We start from the raw sequence: 22,925 nt of genomic DNA on the forward strand, positions 1-22,925 counted from the left end.
AATTCTCCATTTACAAAAACGGTGCAAATTTTCCCCCAATATTTTCAATACAGCTTGCCCTTCCACCAACACTTAGTAATTTACACCAATTTTCTGCAATTAACCTTGCCCCTTCATCACCAGAAGGGTGTAAATTTTCCACCACTAATTTTCATTGAAGGTTTCCCTCCTCCTATACACCAGCTCGGAGCTAAATTTGTACTATAAATTTTCAATAAAGCTTGCACAATTCTTTATTTATAAAAACGGTGCAAATTTTCCTCCATTATTTTCAATACAGCTTGCCCTTCCACCAACACTTAGTAATTTATACCAATTTTCTGCAATTAATCTTGCCCCTCCATCACCAGAAGGGTGTAAATTTTCCACCATTATTTTCATTGAAGTTTTTTCTTCCCCTATACACCAGCTAGGAGCTAAATATGTTCTACAAATTTTCAATATAGCTTGCACAATTCTCCATTTACAAAAACGGTGCAAATTTTCCCCCAATATTTTCAATACAGCTTGCCCTTCCACCAACACTTAGTAATTTACACCAATTTTCTGCAATTAACCTTGCCCCTTCATCACCAGAAGGGTCTAAATTTTCCACCACTAATTTTTATTGAAGGTTTCCCTCCTCCTATACACCAGCTCGGAGCTAAATTTGTACTATAAATTTTCAATAAAGCTTGCACAATTCTTAATTTATAAAAACGGTGCAAATTTTCCTCCAATATTTTCAATACAGCTTGCCCTTCCACCAACACTTAGTAATTTACACCAATTTTCTGCAATTAAGCTTGCCCCTCCATCACCTGAAGGGTGTAAATTTTCCACCATTATTTTCATTGAAGTTTTCCCTTCCCCTATACACCAGCTAGGAGCTAAATTTGTACTACAAATTTTCAATAAAGCTTGCACAATTCTCCATTTACAAAAACGGTGCAAATTTTCCTCCAATATTTTCAATACAGCTTGCCCTTCCACCAGCACTTAGTAATTTACACCAATTTTCTGCAATTAAGCTTGCCCCTCCATCACCAGAAGGGTGTAAATTTTCCACCATTATTTTCATTGAAGTTTTTTCTTCCCCTATACACCAGCTAGGAGCTAAATTTGTACTACAAATTTTCAATAAAGCTTGCACAATTCTCCATTTACAAAAACGGTGCAAATTTTCCTCCAATATTTTCAATACAGCTTGCCCTTCGATTCACCAACACTTAGTTATTAACACCAATTTTCTGCAATTAAGCTTGCCCCTCCATCACCAGAAGGGTTTAAATTTTCCCCCACTAATTTTCATTGAAGGTTTCCCTCCTTCTATACACCAGCTCGGAGCTAAATTTGTACTATAAATTTTCAATAAAGCTTGCACAATTCTCCATTTACAAAAACGGTGCAAATTTTCCTCAAATATTTTCAATACTTGCTCTTCGATTCACCAGCACTTAGTAATTTACACCAATTTTCTGCAATTAACCTTGCCCCTTCATCACCAGAAGGGTGTAAATTTTCCACCACTAATTTTTATTGAAGGTTTCCCTCCTCCTATACACCAGCTAGGAGCTAAATTTTGTACTATAAATTTTCAATAAAGCTTGCACAATTCTTTATTGATAAAAACGGTGCAAATTTTCCTCCAATATTTTCAATACAGCTTGCCCTTCCACCAACACTTAGTAATTTATACCAATTTTCTGCAATTAAGCTTGCCCCTCCATCACCTGAAGGGTGTAAATTTTCCACCATTAATTTTCATTGAAGTTTTCCCTTCCCCTATACACCAGCTAGGAGCTAAATTTGTACTACAAATTTTCAATAAAGCTTGCACAATTCTCCATTTACAAAAACGGTGCAATTTTTCCTAGAATATTTTCAATACTTGCCCTTCGATTCACCAGCACTTAGTAATTTACACCAATTTTCTGCAATTAAGCTTGCCCCTCCATCACCAGAAGGGTGTAAATTTTCCACCATTATTTTCATTGAAGTTTTTTCTTCCCCTATACACCAGCTAGGAGCTAAATTTGTACTACAAATTTTCAATAAAGCTTGCACAATTCTCCATTTACAAAAACGGTGCAAATTTTCCTCCAATATTTTCAATACAGCTTGCCCTTCGATTCACCAACACTTAGTTATTAACACCAATTTTCTGCAATTAAGCTTGCCCCTCCATCACCAGAAGGGTTTAAATTTTCCCCCACTAATTTTCATTGAAGGTTTCCCTCCTTCTATACACCAGCTCGGAGCTAAATTTGTACTATAAATTTTCAATAAAGCTTGCACAATTCTCCATTTACAAAAACGGTGCAAATTTTCCTCAAATATTTTCAATACTTGCTCTTCGATTCACCAGCACTTAGTAATTTACACCAATTTTCTGCAATTAACCTTGCCCCTTCATCACCAGAAGGGTGTAAATTTTCCACCACTAATTTTTATTGAAGGTTTCCCTCCTCCTATACACCAGCTAGGAGCTAAATTTTGTACTATAAATTTTCAATAAAGCTTGCACAATTCTTTATTGATAAAAACGGTGCAAATTTTCCTCCAATATTTTCAATACAGCTTGCCCTTCCACCAACACTTAGTAATTTACACCAATTTTCTGCAACTAACCTTGCCCCTTCATCACCAGAAGGGTGTGAATTTTCCACCACTAATTTTTATTGAAGGTTTCCCTCCTCCTATACACCAGCTAGGAGCTAAATTTTGTACTATAAATTTTCAATAAAGCTTGCACAATTCTTTATTGATAAAAACGGTGCAAATTTTCCTCCAATATTTTCAATACAGCTTGCCCTTCCACCAACACTTAGTAATTTATACCAATTTTCTGCAATTAAGCTTGCCCCTCCATCACCTGAAGGGTGTAAATTTTCCACCATTAATTTTCATTGAAGTTTTCCCTTCCCCTATACACCAGCTAGGAGCTAAATTTGTACTACAAATTTTCAATAAAGCTTGCACAATTCTCCATTTACAAAAACGGTGCAATTTTTCCTAGAATATTTTCAATACTTGCCCTTCGATTCACCAGCACTTAGTAATTTACACCAATTTTCTGCAATTAAGCTTGCCCCTCCATCACCAGAAGGGTGTAAATTTTCCACCATTATTTTCATTGAAGTTTTTTCTTCCCCTATACACCAGCTAGGAGCTAAATTTGTACTACAAATTTTCAATAAAGCTTGCACAATTCTCCATTTACAAAAACGGTGCAAATTTTCCTCCAATATTTTCAATACAGCTTGCCCTTCCACCAACACTTAGTAATTTATACCAATTTTCTGCAACTAACCTTGCCTCTTCATCACCAGAAGGGTGTAAATTTTCCACCACTAATTTTCATTGAAGGTTTCCCTTCCCCTATAGACTAGCTAGGAGCTAAATATGTTCTACAAATTTTCAATATAGCTTGCACAATTCTCCATTTACAAAAACGGTGCAAATTTCCCCCCAATATTTTCAATACAGCTTGCCCTTCCACCAACACTAAGTAATTTACACCAATTTTCTGCAATTAACCTTGCCCCTTCATCACCAGAAGGGTGTAAATTTTCCACCACTAATTTTCATTGAAGGTTTCCCTCCTATACACCAGCTAGGAGCTAAATTTGTACTATAAATTTTCAATAAAGCTTGCACAATTCTTAATTTATAAAAACGGTGCAAATTTTCCTCCAATATTTTCAATACAGCTTGCCCTTCCACCAACACTTAGTAATTTACACCAATTTTCTGCAACTAACCTTGCCCCTTCATCACCAGAAGGGTGTAAATTTTCCACCACTAATTTTCAGTAAAGGCTTCCCCTATACACCAGCTAGGAGCTAAATATGTTCTACAAATTTTCAATAAAGCTTGCACAATTCTCCATTAACAAAAACGGTGCAAATTTTCCTCAAATATTTTCAATACTTGCACTTCGATTCACCAGCACTTAGTAATTTACACCAATTTTCTGCAATTAACCTTGCCCCTTCATCACCAGAAGGGTGTACATTTTCCACCACTAATTTTTATTGAAGGTTTCCCTCCTCCTATACACCAGCTAGGAGCTAAATTTTGTACTATAAATTTTCAATAAAGCTTGCACAATTCTTAATTTATAAAAACGGTGCAAATTTTCCTCCAATATTTTCAATACTTGCACTTCGATTCACCAGCACTTAGTAATTTACACCAATTTTCTGCAATTAAGCTTGCCCCTGCATCACCAGAAGGGTGTAAATTTTCCACCACTAATTTTCATTGAAGGTTTCCCTCCTCTTATACACCAGCTAGGAGCTAAATTTGTACTATAAATTTTCAATAAAGCTTGCACAATTCTTAATTTATAAAAACGGTGCAAATTTTCCTCCAATATTTTCAATACAGCTTGCCCTTCCACCAACACTTAGTAATTTACACCAATTTTCTGCAACTAACCTTGCCCCTTCATCACCAGAAGGGTGTAAATTTTCCACCACTAATTTTCATTGAAGGTTTCCCTTCCCCTATACACCAAATAGGAGCTAAATATGTTCTACAAATTTTCAATAAAGCTTGCACAATTCTCCATTTACAAAAACGGTGCAAATTTTCCTCAAATATTTTCAATACTTGCACTTCGATTCACCAGCACTTAGTAATTTACACCAATTTTCTGCAATTAACCTTGCCCCTTCATCACCAGAAGGGTGTAAATTTTCCACCACTAATTTTTATTGAAGGTTTCCCTCCTCCTATACACCAGCTAGGAGCTAAATTTTGTACTATAAATTTTCAATAAAGCTTGCACAATTCTTTATTTATAAAAACGGTGCAAATTTTCCTCCAATATTTTCAATACAGCTTGCCTTCCACCAACACTTAGTAAATTATACCAATTTTCTGCAATTAACCTTGCCCCTTCATCACCAGAAGGGTTTAAATTTTCCCCCACTAATTTTCATTGAAGGTTTCCCTCCTTCTATACACCAGCTCGGAGCTAAATTTGTACTATAAATTTTCAATAAAGCTTGCACAATTCTCCATTTACAAAAACGGTGCAAATTTTCCCCCAATATTTTCAATACAGCTTGCCCTTCCACCAACACTTAGTAATTTACACCAATTTTCTGCAATTAACCTTGCCCCTTCATCACCAGAAGGGTCTAAATTTTCCACCACTAATTTTCATTAAAGGCTTCCCCTATACACCAGCTAGGAGCTAAATTTGTACTATAAATTTTCAATAAAGCTTGCACAATTCTCCATTTACAAAAACGGTGCAAATTTTCCTCAAATATTTTCAATACTTGCTCTTCGATTCACCAGCACTTAGTAATTTACACCAATTTTCTGCAATTAACCTTGCCCCTTCATCACCATAAGGATGTAAATTTTCCACCATTATTTTCATTGAAGTTTTCCCTTCCCCTATACACCAGCTAGGAGCTAAATTTGTACTACAAATTTTCAATAAAACTTGCACAATTCTCCATTTACAAAAACGGTGCAATTTTTCCTCCAATATTTTCAATACTTGCCCTTCGATTCACCAGCACTTAGTAATTTACACCAATTTTCTGCAAGTAAGCTTGCCCCTTCATCACCAGAAGGGTGTTAATTTTCCACCATTATTTTCATTGAAGTTTTCCCTTCCCCTATACACCAGCTAGGAGCTAAATTTGTACTACAAATTTTCAATAAAGCTTGCACAATTCTCCATTTACAAAAACGGTGCAAATTTTCCTCCAATATTTTCAATACAGCTTGCCCTTCGATTCACCAACACTTAGTTATTAACACCAATTTTCTGCAATTAAGCTTGCCCCTCCATCACCAGAAGGGTTTAAATTTTCCCCCACTAATTTTCATTGAAGGTTTCCCTCCTTCTATACACCAGCTCGGAGCTAAATTTGTACTATAAATTTTCAATAAAGCTTGCACAATTCTCCATTTACAAAAACGGTGCAAATTTTCCTCAAATATTTTCAATACTTGCTCTTCGATTCACCAGCACTTAGTAATTTACACCAATTTTCTGCAATTAACCTTGCCCCTTCATCACCAGAAGGGTGTAAATTTTCCACCACTAATTTTTATTGAAGGTTTCCCTCCTCCTATACACCAGCTAGGAGCTAAATTTTGTACTATAAATTTTCAATAAAGCTTGCACAATTCTTAATTTATAAAAACGGTGCAAATTTTCCTCCAATATTTTCAATACAGCTTGCCCTTCCACCAACACTTAGTAATTTACACCAATTTTCTGCAACTAACCTTGCCCCTTCATCACCAGAAGGGTGTAAATTTTCCACCACTAATTTTCATTGAAGGTTTCCCTTCCCCTATACACCAGCTAGGAGCTAAATATGTTCTACAAATTTTCAATATAGCTTGCACAATTCTCCATTTACAAAAACGGTGCAAATTTTCCCCCAATATTTTCAATACAGCTTGCCCTTCCACCAACACTTAGTAATTTACACCAATTTTCTGCAATTAACCTTGCCCCTTCATCACCAGAAGGGTGTAAATTTTCCACCACTAATTTTCATTGAAGGTTTCCCTCCTCCTATACACCAGCTCGGAGCAAAATTTGTACTATAAATTTTCAATAAAGCTTGCACAATTCTTTATTTATAAAAACGGTGCAAATTTTCCTCCAATATTTTCAATACAGCTTGCCCTTCCACCAACACTTAGTAATTTATACCAATTTTCTGCAATTAATCTTGCCCCTCCATCACCAGAAGGGTGTAAATTTTCCACCATTATTTTCATTGAAGTTTTTTCTTCCCCTATACACCAGCTAGGAGCTAAATATGTTCTACAAATTTTCAATATAGCTTGCACAATTCTCCATTTACAAAAACGGTGCAAATTTTCCCCCAATATTTTCAATACAGCTTGCCCTTCCACCAACACTTAGTAATTTACACCAATTTTCTGCAATTAACCTTGCCCCTTCATCACCAGAAGGGTGTAAATTTTCCACCACTAATTTTTATTGAAGGTTTCCCTCCTCCTATACACCAGCTCGGAGCAAAATTTGTACTATAAATTTTCAATAAAGCTTGCACAATTCTTAATTTATAAAAACGGTGCAAATTTTCCTCCAATATTTTCAATACAGCTTGCCCTTCCACCAACACTTAGTAATTTACACCAATTTTCTGCAATTAAGCTTGCCCCTCCATCACCTGAAGGGTGTAAATTTTCCACCATTATTTTCATTGAAGTTTTCCCTTCCCCTATACACCAGCTAGGAGCTAAATTTGTACTACAAATTTTCAATAAAGCTTGCACAATTCTCCATTTACAAAAACGGTGCAAATTTTCCTCCAATATTTTCAATACAGCTTGCCCTTCCACCAGCACTTAGTAATTTACACCAATTTTCTGCAATTAAGCTTGCCCCTCCATCACCAGAAGGGTGTAAATTTTCCACCATTATTTTCATTGAAGTTTTTTCTTCCCCTATACACCAGCTAGGAGCTAAATTTGTACTACAAATTTTCAATAAAGCTTGCACAATTCTCCATTTACAAAAACGGTGCAAATTTTCCTCCAATATTTTCAATACAGCTTGCCCTTCGATTCACCAACACTTAGTTATTAACACCAATTTTCTGCAATTAAGCTTGCCCCTCCATCACCAGAAGGGTTTAAATTTTCCCCCACTAATTTTCATTGAAGGTTTCCCTCCTTCTATACACCAGCTCGGAGCTAAATTTGTACTATAAATTTTCAATAAAGCTTGCACAATTCTCCATTTACAAAAACGGTGCAAATTTTCCTCAAATATTTTCAATACTTGCTCTTCGATTCACCAGCACTTAGTAATTTACACCAATTTTCTGCAATTAACCTTGCCCCTTCATCACCAGAAGGGTGTAAATTTTCCACCACTAATTTTTATTGAAGGTTTCCCTCCTCCTATACACCAGCTAGGAGCTAAATTTTGTACTATAAATTTTCAATAAAGCTTGCACAATTCTTTATTGATAAAAACGGTGCAAATTTTCCTCCAATATTTTCAATACAGCTTGCCCTTCCACCAACACTTAGTAATTTATACCAATTTTCTGCAATTAAGCTTGCCCCTCCATCACCTGAAGGGTGTAAATTTTCCACCATTAATTTTCATTGAAGTTTTCCCTTCCCCTATACACCAGCTAGGAGCTAAATTTGTACTACAAATTTTCAATAAAGCTTGCACAATTCTCCATTTACAAAAACCGGTGCAATTTTTCCTCCAATATTTTCAATACTTGCCCTTCGATTCACCAGCACTTAGTAATTTACACCAATTTTCTGCAATTAAGCTTGCCCCTCCATCACCAGAAGGGTGTAAATTTTCCACCATTATTTTCATTGAAGTTTTTTCTTCCCCTATACACCAGCTAGGAGCTAAATTTGTACTACAAATTTTCAATAAAGCTTGCACAATTCTCCATTAACAAAAACGGTGCAAATTTTCCTCCAATATTTTCAATACAGCTTGCCCTTCCACCAACACTTAGTAATTTATACCAATTTTCTGCAACTAACCTTGCCTCTTCATCACCAGAAGGGTGTAAATTTTCCACCACTAATTTTCATTGAAGGTTTCCCTTCCCCTATAGACTAGCTAGGAGCTAAATATGTTCTACAAATTTTCAATAAAGCTTGCACAATTCTCCATTAACAAAAACGGTGCAAATTTTCCTCAAATATTTTCAATACTTGCACTTCGATTCACCAGCACTTAGTAATTTACACCAATTTTCTGCAATTAACCTTGCCCCTTCATCACCAGAAGGGTGTACATTTTCCACCACTAATTTTTATTGAAGGTTTCCCTCCTCCTATACACCAGCTAGGAGCTAAATTTTGTACTATAAATTTTCAATAAAGCTTGCACAATTCTTAATTTATAAAAACGGTGCAAATTTTCATCCAATATTTTCAATACTTGCTCTTCGATTCACCAGCACTTAGTAATTTACACCAATTTTCTGCAATTAAGCTTGCCCCTGCATCACCAGAAGGGTGTAAATTTTCCACCACTAATTTTCATTGAAGGTTTCCCTCCTCTTATACACCAGCTAGGAGCTAAATTTGTACTATAAATTTTCAATAAAGCTTGCACAATTCTTAATTTATAAAAACGGTGCAAATTTTCCTCCAATATTTTCAATACAGCTTGCCCTTCCACCAACACTTAGTAATTTACACCAATTTTCTGCAACTAACCTTGCCCCTTCATCACCAGAAGGGTGTAAATTTTCCACCACTAATTTTCATTGAAGTTTTCCCTTCCCCTATACACCAAATAGGAGCTAAATATGTTCTACAAATTTTCAATAAAGCTTGCACAATTCTCCATTTACAAAAACGGTGCAAATTTTCCTCAAATATTTTCAATACTTGCACTTCGATTCACCAGCACTTAGTAATTTACACCAATTTTCTGCAATTAACCTTGCCCCTTCATCACCAGAAGGGTGTAAATTTTCCACCACTAATTTTTATTGAAGGTTTCCCTCCTCCTATACACCAGCTAGGAGCTAAATTTTGTACTATAAATTTTCAATAAAGCTTGCACAATTCTTTATTTATAAAAACGGTGCAAATTTTCCTCCAATATTTTCAATACAGCTTGCCCTTCCACCAACACTTAGTAAATTATACCAATTTTCTGCAATTAACCTTGCCCCTTCATCACCAGAAGGGTTTAAATTTTCCCCCACTAATTTTCATTGAAGGTTTCCCTCCTTCTATACACCAGCTCGGAGCTAAATTTGTACTATAAATTTTCAATAAAGCTTGCACAATTCTCCATTTACAAAAACGGTGCAAATTTTCCCCCAATATTTTCAATACAGCTTGCCCTTCCACCAACACTTAGTAATTTACACCAATTTTCTGCAATTAACCTTGCCCCTTCATCACCAGAAGGGTCTAAATTTTCCACCACTAATTTTCATTAAAGGCTTCCCCTATACACCAGCTAGGAGCTAAATTTGTACTATAAATTTTCAATAAAGCTTGCACAATTCTCCATTTACAAAAACGGTGCAAATTTTCCTCAAATATTTTCAATACTTGCTCTTCGATTCACCAGCACTTAGTAATTTACACCAATTTTCTGCAATTAACCTTGCCCCTTCATCACCATAAGGGTGTAAATTTTCCACCATTATTTTCATTGAAGTTTTTTCTTCCCCTATACACCAGCTAGGAGCTAAATATGTTCTACAAATTTTCAATATAGCTTGCACAATTCTCCATTTACAAAAACGGTGCAAATTTTCCCCCAATATTTTCAATACAGCTTGCCCTTCCACCAACACTTAGTAATTTACACCAATTTTCTGCAATTAACCTTGCCCCTTCATCACCAGAAGGGTCTAAATTTTCCACCACTAATTTTTATTGAAGGTTTCCCTCCTCCTATACACCAGCTCGGAGCAAAATTTGTACTATAAATTTTCAATAAAGCTTGCACAATTCTTAATTTATAAAAACGGTGCAAATTTTCCTCCAATATTTTCAATACAGCTTGCCCTTCTACCAACACTTAGTAATTTACACTAATTTTCTGCAATTAAGCTTGCCCCTCCATCACCTGAAGGGTGTAAATTTTCCACCATTATTTTCATTGAAGTTTTCCCTCCTCCTATACACCAGCTAGGAGCTAAATTTGTACTACAAATTTTCAATAAAGCTTGCACAATTCTCCATTTACAAAAACGGTGCAAATTTTCCTCCAATATTTTCAATACAGCTTGCCCTTCCACCAGCACTTAGTAATTTACACCAATTTTCTGCAATTAACCTTGCCCCTTCATCACCAGAAGGGTCTAAATTTTCCACCACTAATTTTTATTGAAGGTTTCCCTCCTCCTATACACCAGCTCGGAGCAAAATTTGTACTATAAATTTTCAATAAAGCTTGCACAATTCTCCATTTACAAAAACGGTGCAAATTTTCCTCCAATATTTTCAATACAGCTTGCCCTTCCACCAGCACTTAGTAATTTACACCAATTTTCTGCAATTAACCTTGCCCCTTCATCACCAGAAGGGTCTAAATTTTCCACCACTAATTTTTATTGAAGGTTTCCCTCCTCCTATACACCAGCTAGGAGCTAAATTTGTACTACAAATTTTCAATAAAGCTTGCACAATTCTCCATTTACAAAAACGGTGCAAATTTTCCTCCAATATTTTCAATACAGCTTGCACTTCGATTCACCAACACTTAGTTATTAACACCAATTTTCTGCAATTAAGCTTGCCCCTCCATCACCAGAAGGGTTTAAATTTTCCCCCACTAATTTTCATTGAAGGTTTCCCTCCTTCTATACACCAGCTCGGAGCTAAATTTGTACTATAAATTTTCAATAAAGCTTGCACAATTCTCCATTTACAAAAACGGTGCAAATTTTCCTCAAATATTTTCAATACTTGCTCTTCGATTCACCAGCACTTAGTAATTTACACCAATTTTCTGCAATTAACCTTGCCCCTTCATCACCAGAAGGGTGTAAATTTTCCACCACTAATTTTTATTGAAGGTTTCCCTCCTCCTATACACCAGCTAGGAGCTAAATTTTGTACTATAAATTTTCAATAAAGCTTGCACAATTCTTTATTTATAAAAACGGTGCAAATTTTCCTCCAATATTTTCAATACAGCTTGCCCTTCCACCAACACTTAGTAATTTACACCAATTTTCTGCAATTGCCCCTCCATCACCAGAAGGGTGTAAATTTTCCACCATTATTTTCATTGAAGTTTTTTCTTCCCCTATACACCAGCTAGGAGCTAAATATGTTCTACAAATTTTCAATATAGCTTGCACAATTCTCCATTTACAAAAACGGTGCAAATTTTCCTCCAATATTTTCAATACAGCTTGCCCTTCCACCAACACTTAGTAATTTACACCAATTTTCTGCATTTAACCTTGCCCCTTCATCACCAGAAGGGTCTAAATTTTCCACCACTAATTTTTATTGAAGGTTTCCCTCCTCCTATACACCAGCTCGGAGCAAAATTTGTACTATAAATTTTCAATAAAGCCTGCACAATTCTCCATTTAAAAAAACGGTGCAAATTTTCCTCCAATATTTTCAATACAGCTTGCCCTTCCACCAGCACTTAGTAATTTACACCAATTTTCTGCAATTAACCTTGCCCCTTCATCACCAGAAGGGTCTAAATTTTCCACCACTAATTTTTATTGAAGGTTTCCCTCCTCCTATACACCAGCTAGGAGCTAAATTTGTACTACAAATTTTCAATAAAGCTTGCACAATTCTCCATTTACAAAAACGGTGCAAATTTTCCTCCAATATTTTCAATACAGCTTGCACTTCGATTCACCAACACTTAGTTATTAACACCAATTTTCTGCAATTAAGCTTGCCCCTCCATCACCAGAAGGGTTTAAATTTTCCCCCACTAATTTTCATTGAAGGTTTCCCTCCTTCTATACACCAGCTCGGAGCTAAATTTGTACTATAAATTTTCAATAAAGCTTGCACAATTCTCCATTTACAAAAACGGTGCAAATTTTCCTCAAATATTTTCAATACTTGCTCTTCGATTCACCAGCACTTAGTAATTTACACAAATTTTCTGCAATTAACCTTGCCCCTTCATCACCAGAAGGGTGTAAATTTTCCACCACTAATTTTTATTGAAGGTTTCCCTCCTCCTATACACCAGCTAGGAGCTAAATTTTGTACTATAAATTTTCAATAAAGCTTGCACAATTCTTTATTTATAAAAACGGTGCAAATTTTCCTCCAATATTTTCAATACAGCTTGCCCTTCCACCAACACTTAGTAATTTATACCAATTTTCTGCAATTAAGCTTGCCCCTCCATCACCTGAAGGGTGTAAATTTTCCACCATTAATTTTCATTGAAGTTTTCCCTTCCCCTATACACCAGCTAGGAGCTAAATTTGTACTACAAATTTTCAATAAAGCTTGCACAATTCTCCATTTACAAAAACGGTGCAATTTTTCCTCCAATATTTTCAATACTTGCCCTTCGATTCACCAGCACTTAGTAATTTACACCAATTTTCTGCAATTAAGCTTGCCCCTCCATCACCAGAAGGGTGTAAATTTTCCACCATTATTTTCATTGAAGTTTTCCCTTCCCCTATACACCAGCTAGGAGCTAAATTTGTACTACAAATTTTCAATAAAGCTTGCACAATTCTCCATTTACAAAAACGGTGCAAATTTTCCTCCAATATTTTCAATACAGCTTGCCCTTCGATTCACCAACACTTAGTTATTAACACCAATTTTCTGCAATTAAGCTTGCCCCTCCATCACCAGAAGGGTTTAAATTTTCCCCCACTAATTTTCATTGAAGGTTTCCCTCCTTCTATACACCAGCTCGGAGCTAAATTTGTACTATAAATTTTCAATAAAGCTTGCACAATTCTCCATTTACAAAAACGGTGCAAATTTTCCTCAAATATTTTCAATACTTGCTCTTCGATTCACCAGCACTTAGTAATTTACACCAATTTTCTGCAATTAACCTTGCCCCTTCATCACCAGAAGGGTGTAAATTTTCCACCACTAATTTTTATTGAAGGTTTCCCTCCTCCTATACACCAGCTAGGAGCTAAATTTGTACTATAAATTTTCAATAAAGCTTGCACAATTCTTAATTTATAAAAACGGTGCAAATTTTCCTCCAATATTTTCAATACAGCTTGCCCTTCCACCAACACTTAGTAATTTATACCAATTTTCTGCAATTAATCTTGCCCCTCCATCACCAGAAGGGTGTAAATTTTCCACCATTATTTTCATTGAAGTTTTTTCTTCCCCTATACACCAGCTAGGAGCTAAATTTGTACTACAAATTTTCAATAAAGCTTGCACAATTCTCCATTTACAAAAACGGTGCAAATTTTCCTCCAATATTTTCAATACAGCTTGCCCTTCGATTCACCAACACTTAGTTATTAACACAAATTTTCTGCAATTAAGCTTGCCCCTCCATCACCAGAAGGGTTTAAATTTTCCCCCACTAATTTTCATTGAAGGTTTCCCTCCTTCTATACACCAGCTCGGAGCTAAATTTGTACTATAAATTTTCAATAAAGCTTGCACAATTCTCCATTTACAAAAACGGTGCAAATTTTCCTCAAATATTTTCAATACTTGCTCTTCGATTCACCAGCACTTAGTAATTTACACCAATTTTCTGCAATTAACCTTGCCCCTTCATCACCAGAAGGGTGTAAATTTTCCACCACTAATTTTTATTGAAGGTTTCCCTCCTCCTATACACCAGCTAGGAGCTAAATTTTGTACTATAAATTTTCAATAAAGCTTGCACAATTCTTTATTGATAAAAACGGTGCAAATTTTCCTCCAATATTTTCAATACAGCTTGCCCTTCCACCAACACTTAGTAATTTATACCAATTTTCTGCAATTAAGCTTGCCCCTCCATCACCTGAAGGGTGTAAATTTTCCACCATTAATTTTCATTGAAGTTTTCCCTTCCCCTATACACCAGCTAGGAGCTAAATTTGTACTACAAATTTTCAATAAAGCTTGCACAATTCTCCATTTACAAAAACGGTGCAATTTTTCCTCCAATATTTTCAATACTTGCCCTTCGATTCACCAACACTTAGTTATTAACACCAATTTTCTGCAATTAAGCTTGCCCCTCCATCACCAGAAGGGTGTAAATTTTCCACCATTATTTTCATTGAAGTTTTTTCTTCCCCTATACACCAGCTAGGAGCTAAATTTGTACTACAAATTTTCAATAAAGCTTGCACAATTCTCCATTAACAAAAACGGTGCAAATTTTCCTCAAATATTTTCAATACTTGCACTTCGATTCACCAGCACTTAGTAATTTACACCAATTTTCTGCAATTAACCTTGCCCCTTCATCACCAGAAGGGTGTTAATTTTCCACCACTAATTTTTATTGAAGGTTTCCCTCCTCCTATACACCAGCTAGGAGCTAAATTTTGTACTATAAATTTTCAATAAAGCTTGCACAATTCTTTATTTATAAAAACGGTGCAAATTTTCCTCCAATATTTTCAATACAGCTTGCCCTTCCACCAACACTTAGTAATTTACACCAATTTTCTGCAATTGCCCCTCCATCACCAGAAGGGTGTAAATTTTCCACCATTATTTTCATTGAAGTTTTTTCTTCCCCTATACACCAGCTAGGAGCTAAATATGTTCTACAAATTTTCAATATAGCTTGCACAATTCTCCATTTACAAAAACGGTGCAAATTTTCCCCCAATATTTTCAATACAGCTTGCCCTTCCACCAACACTTAGTAATTTACACCAATTTTCTGCATTTAACCTTGCCCCTTCATCACCAGAAGGGTCTAAATTTTCCACCACTAATTTTTATTGAAGGTTTCCCTCCTCCTATACACCAGCTCGGAGCAAAATTTGTACTATAAATTTTCAATAAAGCTTGCACAATTCTTAATTTATAAAAACGGTGCAAATTTTCCTCCAATATTTTCAATACAGCTTGCCCTTCCACCAACACTTAGTAATTTACACCAATTTTCTGCAATTAAGCTTGCCCCTCCATCACCTGAAGGGTGTAAATTTTCCACCATTATTTTCATTGAAGTTTTCCCTTCCCCTATACACCAGCTAGGAGCTAAATTTGTACTACAAATTTTCAATAAAGCTTGCACAATTCTCCATTTACAAAAACGGTGCAAATTTTCCTCCAATATTTTCAATACAGCTTGCCCTTCCACCAGCACTTAGTAATTTACACCAATTTTCTGCAATTAACCTTGCCCCTTCATCACCAGAAGGGTCTAAATTTTCCACCACTAATTTTTATTGAAGGTTTCCCTCCTCCTATACACCAGCTCGGAGCAAAATTTGTACTATAAATTTTCAATAAAGCTTGCACAATTCTCCATTTAAAAAAACGGTGCAAATTTTCCTCCAATATTTTCAATACAGCTTGCCCTTCCACCAGCACTTAGTAATTTACACCAATTTTCTGCAATTAACCTTGCCCCTTCATCACCAGAAGGGTCTAAATTTTCCCCCACTAATTTTTATTGAAGGTTTCCCTCCTCCTATACACCAGCTAGGAGCTAAATTTGTACTACAAATTTTCAATAAAGCTTGCACAATTCTCCATTTACAAAAACGGTGCAAATTTTCCTCCAATATTTTCAATACAGCTTGCACTTCGATTCACCAACACTTAGTTATTAACACCAATTTTCTGCAATTAAGCTTGCCCCTCCATCACCAGAAGGGTTTAAATTTTCCCCCACTAATTTTCATTGAAGGTTTCCCTCCTTCTATACACCAGCTCGGAGCTAAATTTGTACTATAAATTTTCAATAAAGCTTGCACAATTCTCCATTTACAAAAACGGTGCAAATTTTCCTCAAATATTTTCAATACTTGCTCTTCGATTCACCAGCACTTAGTAATTTACACAAATTTTCTGCAATTAACCTTGCCCCTTCATCACCAGAAGGGTGTACATTTTCCACCACTAATTTTTATTGAAGGTTTCCCTCCTCCTATACACCAGCTAGGAGCTAAATTTTGTACTATAAATTTTCAATAAAGTTTGCACAATTCTTAATTTATAAAAACGGTGCAAATTTTCCTCCAATATTTTCAATACTTGCACTTCGATTCACCAGCACTTAGTAATTTACACCAATTTTCTGCAATTAAGCTTGCCCCTGCATCACCAGAAGGGTGTAAATTTTCCACCACTAATTTTCATTGAAGGTTTCCCTCCTCTTATACACCAGCTAGGAGCTAAATTTGTACTATAAATTTTCAATAAAGCTTGCACAATTCTTAATTTATAAAAACGGTGCAAATTTTCCTCCAATATTTTCAATACAGCTTGCCCTTCCACCAACACTTAGTAATTTACACCAATTTTCTGCAACTAACCTTGCCCCTTCATCACCAGAAGGGTGTAAATTTTCCACCACTAATTTTCATTGAAGGTTTCCCTTCCCCTATACACCAAATAGGAGCTAAATATGTTCTACAAATTTTCAATAAAGCTTGCACAATTCTCCATTTACAAAAACGGTGCAAATTTTCCTCAAATATTTTCAATACTTGCACTTCGATTCACCAACACTTAGTAATTTATACCAATTTTCTGCAATTAAGCTTGCCCCTCCATCACCTGAAGGGTGTAAATTTTCCACCATTAATTTTCATTGAAGTTTTCCCTTCCCCTATACACCAGCTAGGAGCTAAATTTGTACTACAAATTTTCAATAAAGCTTGCACAATTCTCCATTTACAAAAACGGTGCAATTTTTCCTCCAATATTTTCAATACTTGCCCTTCGATTCACCAGCACTTAGTAATTTACACCAATTTTCTGCAATTAAGCTTGCCCCTCCATCACCAGAAGGGTGTAAATTTTCCACCATTATTTTCATTGAAGTTTTCCCTTCCCCTATACACCAGCTAGGAGCTAAATTTGTACTACAAATTTTCAATAAAGCTTGCACAATTCTCCATTTACAAAAACGGTGCAAATTTTCCTCCAATATTTTCAATACAGCTTGCCCTTCGATTCACCAACACTTAGTTATTAACACCAATTTTCTGCAATTAAGCTTGCCCCTCCATCACCAGAAGGGTTTAAATTTTCCCCCACTAATTTTCATTGAAGGTTTCCCTCCTTCTATACACCAGCTCGGAGCTAAATTTGTACTATAAATTTTCAATAAAGCTTGCACAATTCTCCATTTACAAAAACGGTGCAAATTTTCCTCAAATATTTTCAATACTTGCTCTTCGATTCACCAGCACTTAGTAATTTACACCAATTTTCTGCAATTAACCTTGCCCCTTCATCACCAGAAGGGTGTAAATTTTCCACCACTAATTTTTAATGAAGGTTTCCCTCCTCCTATACACCAGCTAGGAGCTAAATTTGTACTATAAATTTTCAATAAAGCTTGCACAATTCTTAATTTATAAAAACGGTGCAAATTTTCCTCCAATATTTTCAATACAGCTTGCCCTTCCACCAACACTTAGTAATTTATACCAATTTTCTGCAATTAATCTTGCCCCTCCATCACCAGAAGGGTGTAAATTTTCCACCATTATTTTCATTGAAGTTTTTTCTTCCCCTATACACCAGCTAGGAGCTAAATATGTTCTACAAATTTTCAATATAGCTTGCACAATTCTCCATTTACAAAAACGGTGCAAATTTTCTTCCAATATTTTCAATACAGCTTGCCCTTCCACCAGCACTTAGTAATTTACACCAATTTTCTGCAATTAAGCTTGCCCCTCCATCACCAGAAGGGTGTAAATTTTCCACCATTATTTTCATTGAAGTTTTTTCTTCCCCTATACACCAGCTAGGAGCTAAATTTGTACTACAAATTTTCAATAAAGCTTGCACAATTCTCCATTTACAAAAACGGTGCAAATTTTCCTCCAATATTTTCAATACAGCTTGCCCTTCGATTCACCAACACTTAGTTATTAACACCAATTTTCTGCAATTAAGCTTGCCCCTCCATCACCAGAAGGGTTTAAATTTTCCCCCACTAATTTTCATTGAAGGTTTCCCTCCTTCTATACACCAGCTCGGAGCTAAATTTGTACTATAAATTTTCAATAAAGCTTGCACAATTCTCCATTTACAAAAACGGTGCAAATTTTCCTCAAATATTTTCAATACTTGCTCTTCGATTCACCAGCACTTAGTAATTTACACCAATTTTCTGCAATTAACCTTGCCCCTTCATCACCAGAAGGGTGTAAATTTTCCACCACTAATTTTTATTGAAGGTTTCCCTCCTCCTATACACCAGCTAGGAGCTAAATTTTGTACTATAAATTTTCAATAAAGCTTGCACAATTCTTTATTGATAAAAACGGTGCAAATTTTCCTCCAATATTTTCAATACAGCTTGCCCTTCCACCAACACTTAGTAATTTATACCAATTTTCTGCAATTAAGCTTGCCCCTCCATCACCTGAAGGGTGTAAATTTTCCACCACTAATTTTCATTGAAGTTTTCCCTTCCCCTATACACCAGCTAGGAGCTAAATTTGTACTACAAATTTTCAATAAAGCTTGCACAATTCTTAATTTATAAAAACGGTGCAAATTTTCCTCCAATATTTTCAATACAGCTTGCCCTTCCACCAACACTTAGTAATTTACACCAATTTTCTGCAATTAAGCTTGCCCCTCCATCACCTGAAGGGTGTAAATTTTCCACCATTATTTTCATTGAAGTTTTCCCTTCCCCTATACACCAGCTAGGAGCTAAATTTGTACTACAAATTTTCAATAAAGCTTGCACAATTCTCCATTTACAAAAACGGTGCAAATTTTCCTCAAATATTTTCAATACAGCTTGCCCTTCCACCAACACTTAGTAATTTACACCAATTTTCTGCAATTAAGCTTGCCCCTCCATCACCAGAAGGGTGTAAATTTTCCACCATTATTTTCATTGAAGTTTTTTCTTCCCCTATACACCAGCTAGGAGCTAAATTTGTACTACAAATTTTCAATAAAGCTTGCACAATTCTCCATTTACAAAAACGGTGCAAATTTTCCTCCAATATTTTCAATACAGCTTGCCCTTCGATTCACCAACACTTAGTTATTAACACCAATTTTCTGCAATTAAGCTTGCCCCTCCATCACCAGAAGGGTTTAAATTTTCCCCCACTAATTTTCATTGAAGGTTTCCCTCCTTCTATACACCAGCTCGGAGCTAAATTTGTACTATAAATTTTCAATAAAGCTTGCACAATTCTCCATTTACAAAAACGGTGCAAATTTTCCTCAAATATTTTCAATACTTGCTCTTCGATTCACCAGCACTTAGTAATTTACACCAATTTTCTGCAATTAACCTTGCCCCTTCATCACCAGAAGGGTGTAAATTTTCCACCACTAATTTTTATTGAAGGTTTTCCGGTTGTATTCTTGCAGTGAAAAATCACAGGTCATCATGACAGTCATAGTATAGACAGTGATGCTAATAGCGAATTAGTTTATTATCGGGGTTGGAACCATTTCCAACCCAGTGTGAAGCCGAACTTTTTGTCAGTGCGAACCTCAACCTGAGGTAGGTTTTAAAAAACAAACGATCAAACTGACGTTTGTCATAAAACAAGCAGAGCCGATCTTGATACCCGATCCAGGTTGGAACTGAATAAAAAAAAATTCGCTATAATAGACCTGCCATAAAAACGGTTATCGCTTAGTGTTAATCCGAGTGGTGAATCATTTAAATTATGGCCAGTGTATTGTATTTTGCATTTCTTACTAAACTCTTCAAAAGTGCGGAATCGCTTATAAAAGTGCACTTTCACGATGCAGGAAAGATTGTGTTTTGTTGCGGCTAGCTGCGCGCATGCTGAGTAGATAGCAAGAAGATTGATGATGATTCTGAAGATTTCCTGCAAAAAGATGATGCTCCATGCAGGTAGATGCGAGATAAAGGGCTTAACCGTTTTGTAAACAATGAATTCTATCAATGATTTCTAGAAATTCAAGGCTCGCCCACCCAAACCAACATCCTCATCAGGTAGGAAAAGACTTCCGCTATCCGATGGTTATGTTGATCTGCGTGGGCGTGCCTTGAGTTCCTAGAAATCAACGATAGAAGTAATTGTTTAAAAAGTGCACTTACGCCCTAATTCCAGCTCTATCTAGAAATGAAAGAAGAGTGTCCCAATTTGCGAGTTAAATTTAACTCGTGGTTAAAAGTGACTGAGGATCGTAGTGTGCTGTGCTCGAAGAAAGACATGGAAAATTTTCAGCCGTCAATTTTTGCTCCGTTTTTTCTCGACTTTTGTGAAGTTGTAATTAGATTTCGCTTATGCTCCCGCTCCAGAAATTTGTGGCATCGCGAGTGATAGTTTTTAAGTTCAGTTTATTTATGCGTTGTATGATTTTATGAGCGGTCACTTCGTGTTTGCGTCAAGGAGCAATTGACTATATTAAACCTGAGGATTGATCCCCGTAAGGCGGGTCTATGATCGGAACTACTACACCAAACGTGACAGAGCTGCTTGCAAAGGATTCACTTGGACTGATTTGGTGAGATTGTTCCTTTTTTTTTTTACTTTTATCTATTTAAACTTAATTTCTATGAATTCGTAGCATTTGGAATCATTTGATTCGGATGAGACTTAACTTTCATCCTATGGATTTTAGACATCCTATTTTTTTAGGAGACATCCTACTAAATACGTGCCATCTACAAAGCAGGAATTGCTTTGACGATGGAAGTGTACACGCAGTACCAATATACATTTTATATTGGTACTACGTGTATGCGGGGCGTGTTGTAAGTTCATGCATTGTTTCTTCTCATTGTAGACAGCGAATATCGAATAGCGAGCAAGGGCGCTATAACCTAGGCGAATACAGTATTCCCTCCGTATAGGTTACGTCCGCACACCGCTCTCTGTTGTCCTTCGACTGAGGTCGGCTGGATCGATTGAGGGATGGCAGTGGGTGGACGGTGCCGTCCACGCTTGTACGGAGGGAGGATTGTACGCTCGAACACAAGGGGTAAATACCTGTGTTCCATCCCAGGAGATCGGACAACCAAGGAGTGTACATTAACTTTCTTAGCTCTGTCACTCCCAACGATTTATATAGCCTATTTTCAAATCCTGCATACGGAGCGGTTGGTACGGTATGTCCCCGCTCTTTGATTACCTGTGGATTAAATGTTAACCACTGTCTATACTTATTAAGTAGACATGGTAAACATTCACTTCCACAAAAATTAACTAAACGCTACACAGTAGGCCTGGCCGCTTTATTGTTTGTTTCACATCCTTGATGTGCAGCAGGCATTAATAATGACAAGAAAATGATAGATGTATTTCTATCATTTCCAGGATTCTTTCAAGTACTGGCTGTGTATGTGTAGACTAGACTAGACTAGACTAGACTAATTTTTATTGAAGGTTTCCCTCCTCCTATACACCAGCTAGGAGCTAAATTTTGTACTATAAATTTTCAATAAAGCTTGCACAATTCTTTATTGATAAAAACGGTGCAAATTTTCCTCCAATATTTTCAATACAGCTTGCCCTTCCACCAACACTTAGTAATTTATACCAATTTTCTGCAATTAAGCTTGCCCCTCCATCACCTGAAGGGTGTAAATTTTCCACCATTAATTTTCATTGAAGTTTTCCCTTCCCCTATACACCAGCTAGGAGCTAAATTTGTACTACAAATTTTCAATAAAGCTTGCACAATTCTCCATTTACAAAAACGGTGCAATTTTTCCTCCAATATTTTCAATACTTGCCCTTCGATTCACCAGCACTTAGTAATTTACACCAATTTTCTGCAATTAAGCTTGCCCCTCCATCACCAGAAGGGTGTAAATTTTCCACCATTATTTTCATTGAAGTTTTTTCTTCCCCTATACACCAGCTAGGAGCTAAATTTGTACTACAAATTTTCAATAAAGCTTGCACAATTCTCCATTAACAAAAACGGTGCAAATTTTCCTCAAATATTTTCAATACTTGCACTTCGATTCACCAGCACTTAGTAATTTACACCAATTTTCTGCAATTAACCTTGCCCCTTCATCACCAGAAGGGTGTACATTTTCCACCACTAATTTTTATTGAAGGTTTCCCTCCTCCTATACACCAGCTAGGAGCTAAATTTTGTACTATAAATTTTCAATAAAGCTTGCACAATTCTTAATTTATAAAAACGGTGCAAATTTTCCTCCAATATTTTCAATACTTGCACTTCGATTCACCAGCACTTAGTAATTTACACCAATTTTCTGCAATTAAGCTTGCCCCTGCATCACCAGAAGGGTGTAAATTTTCCACCACTAATTTTCATTGAAGGTTTCCCTCCTCTTATACACCAGCTAGGAGCTAAATTTGTACTATAAA

This window comes from Ochlerotatus camptorhynchus, unplaced genomic scaffold (assembly GCF_037179485.1).
Source record: "Ochlerotatus camptorhynchus isolate MF236.1 unplaced genomic scaffold, CSIRO-AGI_Acam_v1.1 ptg000661l, whole genome shotgun sequence".
Taxonomy (NCBI): domain Eukaryota; kingdom Metazoa; phylum Arthropoda; class Insecta; order Diptera; family Culicidae; genus Ochlerotatus; species Ochlerotatus camptorhynchus.